Source organism: Aphelocoma coerulescens, chromosome 2 (genome assembly GCF_041296385.1).
Source record: "Aphelocoma coerulescens isolate FSJ_1873_10779 chromosome 2, UR_Acoe_1.0, whole genome shotgun sequence".
Taxonomy (NCBI): domain Eukaryota; kingdom Metazoa; phylum Chordata; class Aves; order Passeriformes; family Corvidae; genus Aphelocoma; species Aphelocoma coerulescens.
The window spans coordinates 42,790,043-42,806,177 of NC_091015.1; the positions used below are offsets into that span (position 1 = coordinate 42,790,043).

The following is a 16,135-nucleotide window of genomic DNA, read 5'->3' on the forward strand; positions in this document are numbered from 1 at the left end:
CAAGAGTTTGTCAGTTAAATGTATATCTAATCCAATTTGTGGGATAATTTCTATTTTAAGCCTGATTTTAGCCTTGGCTAATTTTCTGTAAGCAAAATAAAAGCTGCATTTTTGCATGAGATGTACAAAAATAATACACTTTCCACTGGTAAGCTGTGTGGGAAGAGGAGCACTTCTGCTGGAAGGAGTTGTGAGGTCAAGAATAGTCAGCCATTTTATCATGATCTCTTTGACAGACAATCTTGGCCCTAGTTACAGAACTTTGCCATTCAAAAATTATTCTTCTCCAAATCCTGCATGTGAATGGAAATGTACAGCGCATAGTAAAGTGCATTTTTTTCCCCAAACCAAAGTGCAAATCATGTGCAGAAGTCTCCTCGAGAGTGATCTTCTCTTCTTGCAGTATGTGCTTGGGGGTACCATCCTTTCACATGATCCACGCATGGCATAATGAGCAGGGCAGAGGCAGTTTGTTCAGCAGGGATGGAGCTGATCTGTAAGCACAGGACCAAGGCTCAGCCTGTGCTAGTAGAGAAAACAGAGAAGGAGGAAGAGCCTGCCTGAGGGCTGAGAAGGCATGAGGACAAAGCTTGCAGCCCTCAAGGCAGAGGTGCTGTGCTTCTCAGTGGTCTCAGTCTCACTCCTGTCCCATGGGCAGCATTCAGCCTGGGCTCTGGCATTAATCACTGACAGTAGGGCTGTTGCATTGGTCTCTGCTATTTGTTGTCCACCTTTCCTGGTGTCTGGAGACAAATCTAGTTAAGATGTTTATCCCCACTCAACCAAAAAGTTACCCATAAAAAGTGCAAGTAAAATCCTCCATTTACATGTTTCCCCTTTGGTAGTATGACCTCGTCTCTTGCACTCTCCCTCAGAGGACAATGGCAGGAAGCACAGGGAGGATGAGCAGGTGAGGGAAGGATGGTGTTCCCCCACCCTCTGAGAGTGGGGCAGTGCACTGCCAGATGGGACCATATGACAGTGTGGTAGAATGGGTAGGATTTTCTGGGAGACTTTGGGAAAGGACTGTATGATTTGGGTCATATTAGGAACAGAGCTAGAAAGGTGGTGGCAGCAAATAGTGTAGGAAAAAAATGATGGAAAGAACTTCCTGAGAGGCAAAGAAACAAAGATGGGCAACAAGAGAGAGGGAGTGTGACTGTAAGTAATGTAAGAAAAGGAAGAAAAAGTGCAGGGAGGTGAAAAAGGGAAAGCTATCTTTGGATTGGGAAGATCTGTTCTCATACGGGATTAAGAACAGCTGCACAAACGAAGTGATGCCAGCCTCCAGTCCCATCCTCTGGCCATGTCTGCATGGCATTAACAAACCTCCCTATTCCTTTAGGTGTTCATCACCAAAATTGCTAAGATTTATGAGAAAACAGGTGTATTCCCTCTCCTTCACACCAGAGAAGAGGAAACTATTTCATACACTTGATTTATTCAGGTAGGCCAAGGTGTTGAGATCAACCAGCTGCATTACTAGTAGTTCAACTAAATGAACTCTTCTATTAGGACAACTTTGAAAACAGACTGTGCAGCTTGGCATATTCAAAGTTTAAAGTGAGATTTCAGTTTTGCAGCATATTTCTGAGACTTTTGCTTACAACAGCAGAAATCTCACAAGGTCTGTTTTTACTGAAGGACATTAGAGGAAGTTAAATCTGAACCAGAAAATAAAATTCAGAACTGTCCAGCACCAGTTGATGCATGTCTGAATATTTGCAGAAGAAATGTCTTTGCTCCCTAAAACACAGACAAATTAAGGGTTGAAGATTTGGCTTCATCCAGTTTCTTCTAAATGTCTCTTTTGGTGATGTAAGTTATTTGGGGAGTACAGAGTTATGGACTGTATTTATAAATTTTGAGCTCTCAAACAAAGCCATAAATGTGCATTCCATAGTTCCCAGACAAAAATAAACAGAGCCTGCTATTTCTAATCCATTCCTCCTCTCCCTTGGTGCTGATTAGATTGCATATCCTGAAAGGGATGAACTCAGGCTTTTCCAAAGTTATTTCTTAGAGGTTCATTTGTGATTTAACGCAAATGTTTTGTAGATTTGGAAGATATATAGCACAGCTGTTACTTCTGTGTATGACAACGTTTTTCTGAGCTCTTCGGAAGGGAAAAAATCAATGCACAGCTATCTGTTTGCCATGGGGCTCTGTGGCCTTCTTAGAGCCTGAAGAACATCTCATTCCAGAGTCTCAGATAGGGGATGATTTTGACTACACTTATCTGACACTAATTCCATGTTTAGAATATTGAGGGTTGGTATGTTTTTATCTTCTCTTTTAAAAAAGAAAACACATTTCCTGGGTCAAAATGAAATATATTGTAATGAATTCTGATAAGCCTAGAGAAGCTAAATAAATTTCAAGACTTTACAAGTAATTCAAGTATCAATGTTTCAAATAAAATAACGTGTAAGAATTTGTTTCCGCAAAAATAAATTCCTCGTGTGACTTAGCTGAACCCATTCTACTGGCAACTGTCCATGTTTTCCCCTTAGATGTTACATTTGTGCTTCAAAACCAAGTGGCTCACACCAAGCTCTCTGATTTCTCTTTGTATTGCTGTCAGCCTATTCACATGTAAAACAACACCCCACTGCTTAACCCCTAATCTGCACTGAAATCCAGAGTAGCCGTTTCAGGTTTGATGTTTATGGCTCATCTTCACCTTGGAAAGGCTGTGGGTGGTGCCTCCACAGCCCCCTTCCTCTCAGGAGACCACCCTAAAGGATTAGTACATTAATGACCAGAGGTTTTATAAAGGCCAGTGTTTCCGGCAACCTGAAGATAAACCAGTGTTCCTTTGCCATCAGTCATCTGCCTGACTCAGAGAAAACATGGGCATTTTAGCTTTTCCTGTTGAGCACCACTATAGGCTAGGTTGAAGGACAAAAGCATGTCACAGTATCAAATCTCATTAAATAATATATGGGTTCAGATAACTGAATATGCTAAGGAAGTGACAAAAGCCTGAGGCTAATATGTTATGTATACAAAGGCCTCCATCTCTGTTTTTTCCACACTTCCTATCTGTGATTACAACTTCAGGGCCAAAAAATGTCAGAATTCAGTGACGTTTAAAAACATGCATTGATAATAGAAGAGCATCGCTGTTGTGCTGTAATCACACAAACCCCTGATCATTACAAGCACGGGAAATTCGTGGTCAAATTGTGCTTCAAAGCAATGCAAACACATAAAGGTGCAGAAATATGGGTCTAAGTAATAGCAGCTTTGCCCTTTCCTACCAGTAGCATGATGGAAAAAAGAAAGTTAGGAGGAAGACAGCACGAGATAGATTAAACTGATTTGCAATGACATTTTTTCAGACACCTCTCTTCTTGTTAAGAGAAGAATGACAGGTTTTGGTATTTAACAGCCACATTCACAAGAACAACATGAAATATTAATCTGATGCTATTGTCCCTTCTGGATTTATAACAGGTGATGTAATCATTGGTAGCAACAAGTTTCCTCCAAATGCAGCCTGTTCTGGTGATTTATATTAATTTGAATTGTATTAGAAGTTTAAGATTTAAGGTTTCTTCATTATTCTGTTATTATCACCTTTGAGTCTAGAAAAACCCTACAAGTGTTTCAGCATTTTCTGATCTATTTCACTGTCAATTAGCAACTGATTAAAAGATTTGTAGAAAATGACAACATAAACATCCCCTTGGTAGTCTGATGGTACTACAAATGGAGGGAGGTCAACATCTGAGCTCCACTGTGAACCCGAGTGAGTAGATTTTTTTGGATGATACAGCTGCATCCTGCCTTACTGAAGGCAGTAACTACTGCAGACTGTGGTGATATTTTTCCTCATTCTCTTAAGCCTTGTTGTATAGCAGGGAAATGTCACTTTTTCACAGAGTAAAGAGGTTTTTCTAATTCATTTTTTGTGTCAGGAAACTCAAAACAGAGGGGCTATCATGTTGTATCAAGCATCATGTAAGTACCATATTGATATTTTTGGTGAGGTCTCTACTGTGCCGGCAGCCTGTAGCATTCTTTTTCTGATGTCTCCAGCAGAGTTTCTATTATTGAAATGCAAGTGTTAGAAAGAGAAGGATATCTGAGCTCACTTGCAAGGAAACAAAGTAGACCTGTCTTCATACTGTCTTCTCTCAGCAGCACAGAAGGGCACAGCTCTTGTGAACTTTACATTTCCTTGTGTCCAGTGGAAACAAAGAAAGGGAGGAAAGGTTCTGGCTAACATTAGGAAACACCTTTCCACTGCGAGGGTGATTGACCACTGGCACAGTTTTCCCAGGAAGGTTGTGGCATCCCCCCTCCTTGGAGATTTTAGAAAGCTGTCTGGACATGGATCTGGGTGAGTGGCTGTGCATGGCCCTGCTTGAGCAGGGGCTGGACCAGATGAACTCCTGAGGTGCCTTCAAACCAATTATGTGAGAAGATTTTGGCTCAGGTGTACTTACTTTATGTTGGTCTAAGTCAAGATTTCAATCCTGTCTTATGAAATCACCTTGATTTTGAGGATAAACAATAGTTTTTATCAGAAAGTTATGTTATTTTCTAAACTAGAAGATAAGACTTTTTTTTGTTTAAATGATCAATATCAAAATTAAAGAATGAATATGAAGTTACGGCAAATCTCTCTTACACAGAGAGAATGGATGCATGGGACCTTAACAATTTTACACAAGCAATGACTTTGTTTTCCATCTTTGAGTGCTATTGGGTTAATGCTCATGAAATGCAATGGAATCATGCATATCATTCACACCAGGGTAGATGCTGGCAGCAAGATCCACTCCAATAAATCATCTGAATGGTTTTATGTCTCTGATGCTTCAAAAAGAGTCACTGTAGTGTTGCAAACAGTGAACTCACAGAAAATCAGATTCTAGATCTTAGGTCAGTTTTCTGGGTAAATAAATTAAGAAAACTCAAAGAAAAAATTTAATAATTTATGTGGGACTAGAACATGAAAAAGTCTGGACTACATGTACACCAAGGGACTTGATTTCACCTGGTCTTAGCTTGTTCCATCATTTCTTTCAGGTGTTTTACTTACTGCACTCTAATTGACCTAGCCAAATGCTGAAAGAACAGTTCACACAGCTCAAAAATGGTCTTGTTCTTTCTTCTTCACAAGCCAGAGGACAAACTGAATAATTGTAGAGGCTTAATCCTGTGGAACTGTACCCCATTACATTTCAGCATTAGGAAATAGCTGAGAAAAATTTCCATACTGACATGTTAATAGTGCAAGACCATGAGTTTTATTAATTCAACCTAATTACATTATTCACCCTTTATCTATGCAGCAAGTCAAAATCACTGTTATGCTCCACAAAGACAAGGGTCATAATAAAACCCAAATATTAGAGGCGTTGTTTGACAAGATGCAGCTTATGACAGAAAACCGTTTCCTTTCCTTGAAAAGAATGTCATTGTGACCATGTTCACTGATGATTAATTGTAACCACTGTGTTTTGTTTCACTTAATTCCCTCTAGATAGGTTCATTGGATTTCTGCTCTCTGCATTTCTGTGTGAATGTATTTTTTACCGGACTTCTCACTCAAATATGAATGCTGAAAATCTTGCATGGATCTGTTTGGAAATGGTAGCTAGCTTTGTTGAAATGCAGAACATCACCCAGCTGGCATGGTGAAAGCAAATGACACTCAAGCTCCAGAGCCTTTGAGAGTATGCTTGAAAACCATTTCCTTTACATTTTTTAATGCTTCACAGCATTGCCTCTAATCATAACTAATGCTTACTTTGTGCCTAATGGTGCAAATACCATGTATGATGGCATTTTATCTGAGGTGGCATAAAAACAGTGCAAGAAATCATTAGAGAAAATGCTAAGCAAATGTGAAAAATCAGCAAAGTTTAAAATGAAATGTTCTCTCTTGATTTCATACATTCCTGGCATAATAATACTGTAACATATCATTATCATTAGTTGTGCTGCTTGAATTAAGGCTATATAAACCAGTTGGGTATACTCTTGTGTTGTAAGGCGTTCTTGGCAGCCTGATTCCACCACAGCTGTTTTAGCCGCACTTTTATAAGAAGCCCTGAAATGAAAGACAATATATGTAACCACCAGTTTGACCCTTTCTTCATGTTGGGTATGGGCTTACTACATAAAAACATGGAGAGAAAACTTGCATTTCCCCAGCTCTCCAAACAGAGGCCAGAAACAGTGAGAAATACACAAGTAGCAAGAGATGATCCAGAGGCTGCCTGTAAGGAGATGAAACCAAGTTTCAAACACTGTCTCCAGTAGCTATGTGTTGCAGTCGAATCAGCAGTTCTAGCTGGGAAAGGAAATATTTCATCATGATGATTTTAATTTTATTTTTCCTAATTCCAAATAGTGCTGAAATCTTACTTGAGATCAATGCAGTTGCAGGGAGCAACTGGCAGGATTGTGGCTCTGTGCATCTATTTCAGCCTTTGAAAATCATGACTGAAATAAAAAGGTACAGGCTAAATTTTATTTTTTCATCTTCTCTTTCCCCTTTTCTCCCATCAAAATAATTAAGAATATTTGCCTGTGTTCACAATGCTGTTTCATTTCATTCAGCCATTCCATAAAGCAGGCATAGATAGCTGAGCTACTTGGAGTTCAGAGCTAAAATTCATATCTTCTGACTATAATGCATAGTCCATCCACATATAAGCATTACAAATTCAATCTCACTTGTTATATACAAATTTAATATAGTTATAAAAATAGAAAGGTGTATATTACCAGGACCCCCTACACCCAACCAAATAATCCTAACACCCCAAGTGGTACCATGCTTTCAAAATTGCAGATGCTGCATCATAGGCATTGTCAACGTCACAAAGCCTCTCTTCTGTGGATTGCCACTGATTTGCATTCAGATAAAAATGGTTAGGACCCACTCAGGATACCAATATTTCCTATCACTCTCCCACACAGAGGGACTGGGCATGTGCATTAATGCTCACCATACATCACATGTACTTTTACATTGCTCAAAATAACTCTAAGTTTGGTGCAGGATCTCTGAGAGAACACTGCATTATTATGTTTCAAAAGAGTTTGCTCCCTTTCAGTGCATCTGCTGCACTCACTGAACCTGCTGGCCTAAGCATGACGGGGCGGTGAGATGCTGATTGCGGCCTCTGCGAATCAGATTGACGAGGCAGCCGTAATGATCAGCCTGCCAAGCCTCACAGCTACAGTGTCAACACAGGCACAGCGCAAGGAAGCGTTCGGGACACGAACTTCAAAGTCATTCAGTCGATGTTTGTGCACACCGATATATTTCCAAGTTTTAATTTCTCTTTCACAGCGCAGGACTTCATGGAGGGCAGAGGATTGAAGTAAACCCAATTGGAGGCATCCTTGAAAAGCAAGCTATGGTTTTAAATTGCAGCTGTAGTGTATGTGAGGCAAGAGGTTGTTCAGAAGAAGCAGGGCCCCATTAAAAACCTCTGTGTGTTTTGCAGGGGAATTTTATATCGAACAACAAAACCATTTTCTTTTTGTGCTAACAATATCCATTGCAAAGTTTTCAGGGAGTGGTGACGAACAAGAAGACAGAGAGGAAACAGAACCTTCAAATACATTTCCTTACTGCACACTTTCTGCTGAATTGAATTTTAGTTTTATATAGAAAATGCTAGCGCCATATCTATATTCTGTTATATTCCCAGGCATTCTCTCAAAAGAAAAACCAACAGCACAATGCAAATTTTTATGCACCTAAGTGATATGTGCTCAGAATAGTGATTGGCCCCCTGTGGTATTGGGAAAAAATGAAAATCTTTGCTAATTAGATGCCTTCATAATAAGGAAATTTAATGGTTACTGTTATGCAATCAAGAATGAGAATGTCTTCCATTACAAAGAGCTATTCTTCACTACTATGCCAGAGAAACCACTAATTTTATTTTCAGATCAATAGTTTGTGTGTTGAGTTAATAAATGTGAAATGTTAATGCAGTATCAAGCAGCAATTTAGGCCTCTGGGTCCTAGTAACATCCCTTCTAATCAGCACACTCTGCAGTGATATATAGGATTATCTGTAGGGACAGATGAATGATACAATACAGAGAGCTACTGGTAGCTCTTGTAGTGATTCCAAGCTGGACAAGCCTCTCCAAAGAGGAACTGACCATACAAGCTTTCAAAAATCTTGTTTGTCTAATAAAATCCGTATAATTGTGAAACTTGTTTTCTCAAGAGGTATAATGCATATTTATTCTCTGTCTCAGGCCAGTTGAGCTAATAATGATTGCAATCAATAAGAAAGTCTTTCATGAGTATAGTTTTCTAATAGACACTTTAAGGGTCTCCAGCTATCAGATGAACCTACTTACATCTTGTGGGTAATTTACCACAGACATCTTGCAAAAATTACTTAGGGGAGTTAACATTTATTTTCACTCAAAGCTTGTGAAAACCATGCAAGATCAAGGGAAAGAAAAAATATTTTATCTCTGCATTAGAATTGTAACTAGCAGGTTCAACTTTCAAAGGCCCCTCTTCACAGCCTCTGAAACTGCACAAGGAATGGTTGAATGCCAGCTTTCACATGCAACTCAATGTGAAAACATGAGCTTTCCTATGAAAAACAGGCAAGCAACACTGCATTGAAATTTCAGAGAACACACTTGAAAAATTGCCCTTAATTGTCTGGTGTGCTGTGCTTGCAGATGGATTCACTGCCAAGGTGTATTTATGGGACATGTGAAAGTCGTTGTTATTCTCTGTTTGTTCCTCTTGCCTGATTTAGTTGTTTGGGTTCTCTAACACTTTCCATATGCAAGGGATGGCAGGAGAAGGCTTTGGCATGAGGCTGTGTGAATGCCTGTAGCTCTTCTTGATAACCAGGCCCATTCTGGGGGAAAACTCTTTGGCCTCGTGAAGCCTGGGCTAGCAAGTTGTATTCTAAAATGTTACCATGGTGTTGTGTCGTAGGGCTGACAAATTTCCTGACTATTCCATGACTCTGTAATGTTTTGTTTTTTCGTTGAAGCTGTGAGTCCTAGCACCAACAGGACCTGGCTTTCCTTTAAAAAAAAAAGTACTTTCCAAATGTCTTCTTTGTGAAAGAAAACTTGAAATTGTAACTGAAAGGCAAACATGGGGCATGGAGCTTAAGTCTGTAAATTATTTTTAAATACCCTGATTTCTAAACAAATGTCCTTATTTTTGGGATTATATACAATAATAGTGCTGCAAGTTCTAGCAAGCACACTTTTATTATTATCTTGCTGTTTTTATGAATAATGGTGTTTCTATCTCAATGGTTATTTTAAACTCATGCTTCAAAGCCAGCCAAGCTGAAGTATGTTCACGTTAGATTTTGATTAAACAGTTGAAAACAGTGGTCTGTCTCGAATGTGCTACAAAGATATTATCTAGGATTTCTTGTGCAATACCTCAGTCATTTTTTTACTGAAAGATGAAATTAAAAATGTTGATAAACTGAAACAAAGGTGTAGATGTTAAATCTTCACGTGTTGCTGCTGAATGTTTTCCCCCTTACTATATGGAAAGGTAAAAAACATGTTACTTCCTTAACACAGAGAACCTGTCTCTGCAGACCTAGAGTAATGGTAAATTCATTTGGCCATTTCCATTCAAATGTTTTGACGATTCAGTGGGATGATGCACACTTTACTCTGTAGAGAATAGTATGTGATAGCTGAATCAGCATGGAAAGAAGTTTTATTGATGTGGGAGTTTGAAGTTTAGATACAAATGGGAAAGTATTACATCATGATGTAGACAAAATCAGATGAAAACATCATGATACAGAACAAATCAGATGAAAACATAGCCCGTCTGAATATTTGGCATTCTTTTCCTAACCTGGGTAGCCAGTAAAACAGGTGCTAAAGAGAGAGAATCTTCTATATTAAACACAGTGAATATAAAGCATGTGTATGCTCACATCAGTAAAGTATGTGCAGAGAGACAGTTTCAGATAAATTAAAACAAATTATCTTCTAAGTACAAGGCACTACTGCAAATTCAGTGACAGCTTTGTAAATGAGTACAATTCTAGCATTGCTACCAAAGTGGTATTTGATTTGCCTGTGGGTTATCTATTGCAGAGATTGTTGAGACCTTTCAATAGCTATAATGGAAGATTCAGTCAGTGGTGTAACTTTCCCATCTGATTGACTCTATGAGTAGTCATGCAGAGTTCAGAGGTCAAATTCAAGACTTTATGGCAAACCTGAGAAATATTACCTTTCAGTTTAAGAGTCCAGGAGGAATCCAGCCATTGCAATAGTAATTTAGCATGGCAACATAATATATGTGCCAGCAGATACATTGATGTTATGCTAAAATATAGACTAATGGCAAATATTAGAAGACAGCAAGGAAATCAGTAACAACTTTCGAAAAGCAAAATGCTATTGCAAATTATCCATGGAGATCTGAGGCAAATAGTGCCTCTAAGCATGGCTGTCCATGCAAGAGAAGTCTTCACATTAAGAAATTATTTTTGGTTACTTGCCCACTTAAAAATAACACTAATCTCCAGAAGGGCTGTACAGGAAACTATTCTATTATGTAGTGCCTTAGACTACACCAATAGTCACTCTCGAGATACTCCTTCTCCTTACACCCCTTAGACTCATAATTTAAGGTCTTTCCATACCTAACAGCTATCTGAAATGTGAGTCCTGGATGAAACCTTGTTTTCCCTCAAAACATATCTGCTTCTCACTGTTGACATAATGATCTTGATCTAGACAATTTACACTCTCATTTTAGATTATCTGTATTTTTTTTTTGTGTGAGAAAAATATTTGAATGCAAGTAAGATGCTAGTTAAGTGGACTCCAACCCAAAGTATTTTTCCTGCTTTTACATAAAGACCTAGGTACTCACAGAGCTAAATATCAATTAAGCACTGATGTATAATTACATAGAAGAGTAATTGAAAAAAAAGGGATTTATTATTTATGAATTATGTAATTTTAATTATACCTAGACAATTCCTAATAGTTCCTTTGAAAGCCCATGCACTTTACTCCTGAGGAAATGAGCCTTCAAAGATGACTTTCTATAGACCCATATGTTTAATCATTTTAAATACTGGCAGAGTTTTTCATGTCAGTAATTTGCATTAAATTTTGCAATGTCTGGGTTCATTTGAGAACTCTTTGGACCTTGTTTGCATCCACCGTGAGAGCAAGACATTTGCAATTTGATGACTATAAGACTTAGTATTATAAGCTTGCTGCATGGTGAATACTCCTGAGTATCAGTTATATGTCCTTTAGCAAAAAATACTCCAGAAAAAGAACATTTTATAAAAAAGAACATCAAGATGTCATTGGACTTGCAGAGCAAAGTTCACTTGCATGATGATTGATGAAAGCTGTGGATAACTTTTCAGACTATGAAATAATAGCAATCTTACGGGCCAGTCCTCAGGAAACTTTAGCTGATTTTTAGACTGAAAGGGATGAAGTCTGGGGCCTGGCTGCTAAGGGATTATCACTTAAGGGGGTATCCAAAGATCTGCTTAATATTTTGCAAAGTAAGTAATTTTTTGACCACCTTGGGCAGGACTTTGGCATGCCAATTGTCCATAAAGGGTTGCCAGTACTCTGAGTGGCTTCTCCAGCTTCACTGAGCTGTTTATGAAATTCCTCATCTCCCTCTGCCTATAAATATATAGTCAGAGAGCAGGGAGGAAAGAGCTTCCCACCAGACTAGGGTCAGGATCAATTGCAAGACATAACTGGGGGCTAAAGCAGGACAAGCTAGCTCATATTCCTCATATCTTGTGTTTTGCCGAGGGCAGACATTCCTTGTTTAGGAAACAAAAGGTGTCATTCAACACCCCACTCTCCTGATGCAGTCACATCTGGCAATCTGTAGCTGCATGCCCTTATCACCAACTATAGACAGTGCTGACGTTACAGTTCTAGACATAAAGTTTGAGCAAGAAAGGAAAAAGAAAATAGCTCTTTTTCTGCACCAGCTGGAAGGAAAAATAGACCAACTATTACAACATTTTTATGATAAAATGTAGTACTCCTTCTTGAGACACACACTAGCAAAAAATTTCTTCTGCCCTCTTTCCCTTGATATACTTGTAGGAAAATATTTACAGTGAAAATATTGCCTACTCAGTAAACTATAATTTCACAACAAGAGCAAAGCTTCAGCAATTACTTTCCTATCAAGTAATTCTGTGGATTTATATTATCATTTAGCAGGTGGCCTGGTAACCTTCAGCCACTGATAGTTCTATGTGTGCTAAAGTGGTCATCCTTAAAATACACCTTTTAACTGCTGAGAACAATATTATACTATTTATGAAACCATATAATTTCAATAGCCAAACTCAGCAAGATTTTATTGCTCTCTGTACCTGTAATTGTGGAACAGCTGACTCGTCAGTCCGTAATCATCCCTTACCATTGAACAGATTTGCTAAAACTCTCAAAGTGACTTGTTTTCTCATCCTTCCTGTAAGCACTGCCACTCCCTCACAATTCCCTCACTTTTCTGATCAGTATAATAGTCATCTCAAAAGATTATAATTAACTACAGTTCAGATTAATAACAGGGAAACATTCATGCAACAAACTCTTCACTGCCTTGCTGAAAGATGTGTATTTTCAGTAATATAAAGAAAAAATGAAATTAATGAATATCTTAAAAATTATGCACATCTTAGCAATCGGTTTACCTTTTTCCTATAGTGTATTAAAGTAAATATTCCTTCCAGGATGGAGACAGTTTCCTCTGTTTTACCTCATTCACTACCATAGAATACTCCTTAACAAGCTCTCATCTACCTAATAACGTTCATCTTCAAATCTTTTGATAACAAACTGTGGTTTGCAGTATTTATTGAAGAATCAAACGTCTGTTAAGCCACAAATTTTCCTATTTATTCCCTCTCTCTCATTTTTTAGTCCAGGAGTAGGGGAGAAAACTTTGCTTTCATACTACCTGAAGCTCTGTATTGATACATGACTGTAGTCAAGTCATGCTTCAGGGTTTTAGTGAATTAGTTGCAAGGATCATGAAGAAATACCAGCACTTTGGCATGCAACTGGAATTTGAACTTGGATTTGGATTTTTTTCCTCCTGATTAGGCATGTGCTCTGTCAATGGCTGGGTTGGGGATAGTATGCAGAAAGGCACAGCAGTCTGAGCCTCCTTTCTCAAGTGTTTCCCAATACGGGGTTATATGACTTACACAGAATCAAACCACTGACCAGAGTTGGAGTGAAGGAAGGTCTGGCAGGAGCCCCATTTTTTGCAACATGGAATATGGGTCACCTATCAGAATAATCTGTTACTAACAAATTCCCTGCCCCCCAGCAAGATGAGCTGTTAAATTAAAGAGCGTGGTCACATGTGCAGAGCAGTAAATTAATGCTCTTCAAAGGATAGATGATTGCAGAGTTCACCATAAATACCTCAGACTACCCATTTTCTACTAATGGCTTTCAATCAACATATGGCCAAGGAACTGAAATGCTTCAGATTCACCTAAGTCATAGGTATCAATCTGTTGACAGCTGCACTGAGCTGCCTGGCTTGTGCTCTGCAAAGCGTCAGGCTGATCAATGTGAGGGATCCCCCATGGCAAGAGGCTCTGTGACTCTGGAGGATTTGCGCAATAGCATTTTAATCTCTCGCTTACACTTGCAAAGGAAGAAAAATAGCATCACAGGGACCCACAAATGCTGCAGTAGAACTCAGTAAATCCAGGATCCAGACTACAGGAAGGACGCCCGAGTAGGTCAGAGTAGGTGGTCTCCTTCATCTTGTGTTTGTTTTTTTTTTTTTGCAGTAGAGCATGTAGCTGTTGTATAAAAATAGATGATCATGACAGGTATTTGCCAGGATCCTCGAAGTAAGGCTCAGTTTTAACCCTGAAAGAAAGATGTAACTTTTAGAATTGTTTCCCAAACTGCTCCTACAACAATTACTTCAAGCCTTTCTATTACTCTTTCAAAAGCATTGCTGAGAAAATTGTTTTTTTCAGATAAGCAACATCCTGCATTGGCAGAGCATTTGAAAGGGCAGGGCTGGCCAGAGCAAGCTCCTCTGTGAATTCCTTGGCACACCTTTGCCTCTGAATGGAGTGCTAAAATCACAGCATTTTCCCTATAGCTGTATTCTATGTTGAAGTAATATCCACAGTCATTATTGCATATTCCGTGCTCCTGCATCCTCCATCCCCTACTTTCTTTTGCTAAGAGGAAGGTGATATTTGACTTTTATAATTGTCATGCCTATATTTGTTTGGAAAGCAAATATTTTTTGTTTTATTCCCTTTGCAAAGGGACTTACATTTCTGTGGTACTGGCTTGTGGCATGTGGTTCAGATAAACCCAGAGGAATTTTATTTGATTCATAGCTATATCTGAAGTGCTAAGAGGTGCCTGAAGGAAAAAACAGGAAGATGGAAAATACAGAGAATGGGTCAGATTCTCAGCAATTAATAATGGTCATATCCTCACTGCTTTTGAGTGACTTTTCACCATCTGAAAATTAAAAACATTGGGAAAGACAGTTTATTAGTAATCCAGGTAAATGGAAAGAATGTTCAGAAAAAAAGGAGGACACCCTTTATTTGACTTCTTCAAAACATTTTTAGGCTTTATTGTTAATAAGATTAAAAAGGAGATGAGCAATAAAGATATTGGAGCTGGGTTTATTATGAGAAAATGTACACTTCAGAAAGAGTGCTCTCCCACCACTTAGACAGAAAGTTTGTGTACACATCCTTCCATTCACATTTTTTTATTGCTGTTTGCCTAGGAGGAAAAAAAGTCCCTATTAAAAGAATGTGAGCAGAAGTGCATTGCCTCCCCTCTCCAGGTTACTTTTGATGCACTGATTCATGTATTTCCCATAACTATGTAATTTTCTGCCAGTCATGACTGCAGACCCTTCAGTGGGTGAAACATAATACTTCCCTCGAAAATAAAGCAAGTCATCTGACAAACTGTGTTCCTCCTCTTTTGTGGGTCATTCAGTGACTTTGTTTTACTGAGGGAACAAGGGGAAGTTTATAATAGGATCAGTTTTGTTTGCAATTTGTTTCTAATAGATGCCAATAAGCCGGTTAACTAGGCTCTAGTTAATGGAAATTTTATTGTGCTTCCCCCTGCAGTGCACATGACCTTTTCTTACAAGAGTTTGTGATTCTTGAAAACATGTATCTGCTGCCTTGCCTCGGGGTCTGCTTACAAGAGCAGGGATATGACCATAGGCTCTTCTGAACTTGTACACCAGCCCTCTGCTCTGACTAGACCAAAATACTTTGATCATCCTGTCAGTGGCAAATTTACAGCAACGTACTGGCTTTAGTTCCATGTGTATTTCTCCAAATATAATATCTCCCTCAAGAAATCAATGATAAGCTGTTAAACTAAAGAGCATGGTAACATCCACAGAGCAGTAAATTAATGGTCTTTTGTGGATAGATGGTTACAGATTTCATCATAAAAAATGGATAAAAGATTACATATCACACAGAGCGAAACTTTTAATAACTCAACATGACTTTTCTTAATGGGTTTTATTCATTTTAATCATTATAGTGTCAATGATGATTATAGTCTTATTAGATTCTGGTGATTGAGGAGCCTGTTTATGAGATATTGAAAATCTTAGTCTGTTCGGAAGTGTAGTTGCAGTCTGCGTAGGTTTGATGTGTAACTTCATCTGCAGAAGTAGGGCTTGCCAGAGAGTTTCAATTAATACTTTTACTAAATTGCTCCTGTCTGTAGTGACCTAGGTCACAGATGACTTAAAGATTCCACAACATCAGGTTCTCAAAACAGTGGACCAGCAAGAGCGTAAATCAAAGAGAGCCAAGGAACTAAAAAGGAAAGGAAAAAAGGAGGGGGAGGAGAATCATATGGCAAAAGAAACGAATCTGCTTTCCTCTCTAGTAGCCACATAAGTGTCTAGCCTTAAGTTATCGCTCTAGGTTAGGTCTTCCTTCCTAGTGATGGAGCTTTTCACATAGACTTAAGCATGTATGAACACTCACAATTAGAATAACTCTTCATATCACCTAGAACATGAACAGCATAAACAAAGCCGGCGCAACAATACCGTGTAATTATCTTTGCTTTCTGAGGGAGAATTATTATAGCAGTT

The 16,135-nt window shown here is 38.6% G+C and overlaps 1 long non-coding RNA gene across 2 annotated transcripts in view; it reads right to left on the reverse strand.

Annotated features, from left to right (window-relative positions):
• Window positions 1-13,690: 13,690 nt before the first annotated feature.
• The window catches only part of LOC138105707 (uncharacterized), a 44,273-nt gene continuing 41,828 nt past the window's right edge, over window positions 13,691-16,135 (reverse strand). Inside the window, exons 3-4 of one of the 2 annotated variants that reach the window (XR_011148626.1) lie at window positions 14,315-14,406; window positions 13,691-13,893 (exon numbers count right to left, since the gene is read on the reverse strand). This is a non-coding gene — a long non-coding RNA (uncharacterized lncRNA). The remainder of the gene's footprint in view (window positions 13,894-14,314; window positions 14,407-16,135) is intronic. The other variant, XR_011148625.1, reaches the window with a different exon arrangement.